The sequence below is a fragment of the Poecilia formosa genome, unplaced genomic scaffold (assembly GCF_000485575.1).
Source record: "Poecilia formosa unplaced genomic scaffold, Poecilia_formosa-5.1.2 Scaffold2641, whole genome shotgun sequence".
NCBI classification, from domain to species: Eukaryota; Metazoa; Chordata; class Actinopteri; order Cyprinodontiformes; family Poeciliidae; genus Poecilia; species Poecilia formosa.
Genome location: NW_006802580.1, coordinates 1 through 4,653, shown reverse-complemented (window position 1 = coordinate 4,653; position 4,653 = coordinate 1). Strand labels below are relative to the sequence as shown.

Here is a 4,653-nt window from a genome sequence, read left to right as displayed (position 1 = left end):
TAAGTACAAAATATGTATAAACGACTTTGGGGTAGTTTCATTTTTTAAGTTAGAACAACTTAAATTTTTGAGTTGACTTTCTATAAATTTAAGTAAGATGGATTAAAAATTTGTATATGAAATAAAGTAAATAAATTGAGTTAGACTGACCTAAATTTATCAAGTTAAACAAACTAAAAAAATTATGTTGATCCAACTTAATTGAATTACTTGTTACCTACAGAAGTAATTCGATTAAGTTGGATCAACTTTTTTCTTTTTAGAGTGTGAGGTTGTTTCTCTAAAACGAGACATCAGGGAGTGATGAGAGACAATAACACCCGAAGTGTTGCTTGAGCACTGCCTGCTTGGTCTCTAGATGTGGCAAAGCAGCTTGAAGCTTCATTGCCTCATTAGCAGCCGGTCGCCGCATGTTACGCAGAGCGGCTTGTAATGTGGGACTCAACTACCGGTCTGGGATAAATCCATTCTCCTGTCTCTTCTCTAGGCCTTTTCCCCTTTGCAAAGAAACTTTCCAAAGTTTTACATAGACATCTGATCTGTTTCTTACTCATTTTGCTGCTTGTGTAACCGAGACCTCCAATGATTCACTATGTCTGACCAACTCAATTTATTATGATCATCCAACTCAATTCACTAAGTCCTTCCAACTCATTTTGCTAAGTTTTTATAACTTACTTCATAAGGGGGTTTAACATGATAAATTTAAGTCACTCTTACTCAAATCATTCATTTTCTTCTAATAAACATTTAAAATCTCTTTGACTTAATTCTACAGAAAGTCAACTCAAACTTTTAAGTAGTTCCAAACTAATTTTAATACTCTTTTTACAGTGTCCTCTAAATACACAAATCTTTTCCTTAAATTACCTTTTTACTTTGACTTTACTTGAAATAATTAAGTTCGATACCATATTTGTATCCCTTGTCTGACACCATGACTCAAGCTTACCAGGGACAGACTCCCTGGTAAGCGATCGTGGCTCTGTGGGTAGAGTAGTCATCCTGTGTTCAGAAAGTTGACGGTTCAATTCCAGGTTCCTGCTGCCACATGTCAATGGACCTTACCAAGCCCCGCCCAGAAACGCCCCTGGACAGTCCCATGTGGCTGCATGACTCACAAACAAAGCCTCGCGGGGCTTAGTTTCTATGTGTAAACATGGCGTCTTTCGTTTCAACTGACTCTCTACAAAGTATTTCTGAGTCGATTAGTGTAGCATTTCTGCCGGATTTTCACAAAAATATCAGCCACGACAATGGACAGGGGAACCAACAAGTTCATATCATTTATGGACGACATCAAGGTGTTTGAGCCACGCGATGCCTCCAACATTGTGCGCGTCGCAACTAAATGCTACCGGTCGATGAGGAAAACAGCAGATCCTCATATCCTCAGCATAAATATGGCTGTGGACAAGATCACTGATGCCTGTTGTTCTTGCAAGGCTGGGTAAGTCGGGCATTCATGGTTTTGAGGGAAATCAGTGATTTCTGTTGTTGGCAAATGATTGAGTGTGTCTAGGCCTGATACTCGGTACTCTGTGCTAGCGTGGCTAACACGATTACAGTTTCGTAAAAAGCCTTTTCAGGTAAAATAAAATCTTTAATGTGTGTCAGATACGGTACACATTGCATATTGATCTGTTCAGCTAATGTTAGACTGTGTAACAGACAGGCTTCAAGGTGTAGAAGTTGTATCGGTACTGCCATTATGCTGTACTTGGCTAAAAGGTTTTCATAATGGATGTGTTAATTATTGACTTTTTTCAGACTTGGGAGTCATTGTTCACACATTATAGGCCTCCTTACAATATTTCAAGCTTCAAAATTCAAAAGGGATCGGGAGGTGCTGGTGCCTATCTCTAGCTAATGTTCTGGGCGAGAGGCGGGGTCACCTTGGACAGGTCGCCAGTCTGGAAGGGCCACTCAAAATGTCCCCATTCACTAAACACAAAGAAAGCAAAGTAATAATACTCAGACCAGCACACACTCCTTTATTTTTATTGATCCTACGACGGTTGAGCTGCAAATGCGGTCGTGCACAAGCTTTGATCCAAGCTAGGCATTCCGTATCAGATTTGGGAAATCTGTGAATTTTATTTCCACAAATACAATCAGGATGCCTGACATCGCCTGTACAGATTCCTCACTGACAGTGGAGAACCATTCTTATTTGAGTTCTGTCGCAAAAACTTTGTGTAGATTGTGGTCTGCTAGTCCACAATGTACATTAGCATGTGTATACTACTTTAGCTTTTGTTTGTGAGACGGTCAAGCACATGGTAGCTGCGCAGTGACGTCAAATGGGCATTAGCCAATGAAACGCGGCCCCTATGGTAAGGTCCATGGGTACTTAACCCCAAGTTGCCTACCAATCTGCGCATTAAATAAATGTGTGAATGTGACTCTAGTGTAAAGCACTTTCAGTGGTCAAAGTGACTCAAAAAGCGCTATGTAAGTTTATTTACCATTTTTGAAGTAAACTAAATGATTTGAGTAAGACTGACTTACATCTGTTATCTTAAATACACAAATTTGTTAAAAATAAATTAACAAATTGAGTTGGATGATTATAATATATTGAATTGGTTAAACTTAAATTAAGTTGGATAAATTTAATAAATTCAGTTGGATAAACTTAATTGAATTGCTTGTTACCTACAGAACCAATTCAATTAAGTTGGTTCAACTATTTTCTTTTTAGAGTAACTTTTTGCACATCTCAAGTACATATTTGGTCTTAAAATAAACATAAAACAAAAAGAAAAATATGTGAAGCTTGTAGAATAAACATGTTGCAGATTTAAGCCATTTTTGTACATACACTGACACATGGAAGACTATTACAAATTTCACAAGTGGTGCTATGAAGGCTTTTTGAACACATTTAACATGGTTAAAGCTAACATAACAGTACAAATAGACAAACTTAATTACTTTACAATACATTAAACAATATTCAAGTACAATAACACACACTTACGGACAAAGATACGTCGAGACTGGAAGAAAGGTTGAAACACTGTCCCTCTGCCACATTGCACTCTGGACAGACTGAATTTTAATGAAAGCAAAACCTATTTTAAATCCTGTCACAAAGGGGTAGAAAAACAACAGAAAATAAATACAAACATTTCTAAGAAATCTTCTGAGTAAAGGTGTTCAATTTGTGAGGAAGAGGAGACAAGGTAAGATGAACTCTCCAGTTAGTGCATGGTAACTTTAACTGTTTATGTTATGTAAAGAAACTTTTGACAATTAGATCATATAAAATGCTCTGAGAAAGTATTTGCCCACTTAGACATTTTAATTTTTTTTTCTTTTTTCACACAAATGTTTAAATCCTCAAATTAATGTTATTTTTTTAATTAAAAAAATGTATTCAAATTTCAATAAATATTTTATTAAGGGAAAAAGCTATTCATTCCAACCTGGTCTTATGTCAGAAAGTAATCCACTCACAACCCGCACATCTTCCCCCGCCGCTCCCCTGTCAATGCCTGAGAGACCTGTGATGTAATGTGTGATGTGGCAGGGCTTGCTATCCAAAATAGCCTGTGAGAATGTATCCTGGAGTGAGATGCTGAGAATCGGGACAGAGAGAGCATAACCCAGACACAGCGATGTGATTGTGTTGTTCAACTGAATAAGTTTCTACAAATGTCCATCACACTTTGTATTAACTGATCACAGAATCAGGTTATCTTGAGAAATTTTAAAGACAAACCGTTTCATAAATAGAATACAAACTATCTATCTATGATAGTTTGCATATGCTAAAAAAAAAACTAAAAAAAAACGCAAAGTCATTTTGATGATTTTACTGTTGACTCAGTGTTTAGAAGGATTTTAATCTGTTGCCTTTTTATAACAGCCAGAGAGAATCTCAGATTCTACTTCAACAGGTGAGGTCAGTATTTTACTGGATGAGTTCCTTAAGGTGGGATCTGTTTCTGCTGATTGCAATTATGACAGCTTTGATTGGAATTGATTTAATGTCATTTATTAGATTTGAGACGTTCATTTTGAAGCTTTCAATATTGGACTGAAATTATGCTTCTTTTCTTTCTGTAGGAATACTCTAAAGCAAAAGAAAGAGAACTGAACTCAGTCAAAAGTATTGTTTTACAAAAGTAAAAGTATTGTTGTACAAGCTAAAAAAAATACTTTAAAAAAATAATGTTAATTGTCATAAAATGTATTGCTCGTCATGTGAACATAGAAATTGTCATTTTACAACAAAATCTGTTTTGAAGGGTTTTAATTTGTTCTGTTTTTAAACAGCCTGTTTTAAACCCAGAGTGAACTCCATCGGTCGAGGTCAGTGATTCACTGGATCTGTCGTTGCTGATTGCAATCAAAACAATGTTGTTAGCAATTTTTAAACTTGAGACTTGAAGCTTTCAAAATTTTGCTGAAATTCTGCTGTTTTTTTTCTTTCTCTAGAAATACTTTAAAACAAAAAGAAAAAGAACTGACATTGGAGAATCAAAGGTATTGCTCACATAAAAGCTCAGCTGTCGTATAATGAAATGCAGTCATATTGACTTTGAGAATATGAAAAACATTTGGAGATTTTACAATATAATGAGTGATGTGAATTGCTGCTAATCTGTTTTGCTTGACTGTTTGAAACCCAGGATGAGTTCCTTA

At 36.0% G+C, this 4,653-nt stretch overlaps 1 long non-coding RNA gene across 1 annotated transcript; it reads left to right on the top strand.

Moving 5' to 3' along the window:
- The first annotated feature begins 3,876 nt into the window (after window positions 1–3,876).
- LOC103133336 (uncharacterized) lies at window positions 3,877–4,653 on the top strand. Its single transcript, XR_475723.1, has 3 exons — window positions 3,877–4,320; window positions 4,447–4,494; window positions 4,641–4,653. It is a non-coding gene; the product is annotated as an uncharacterized LOC103133336 (long non-coding RNA).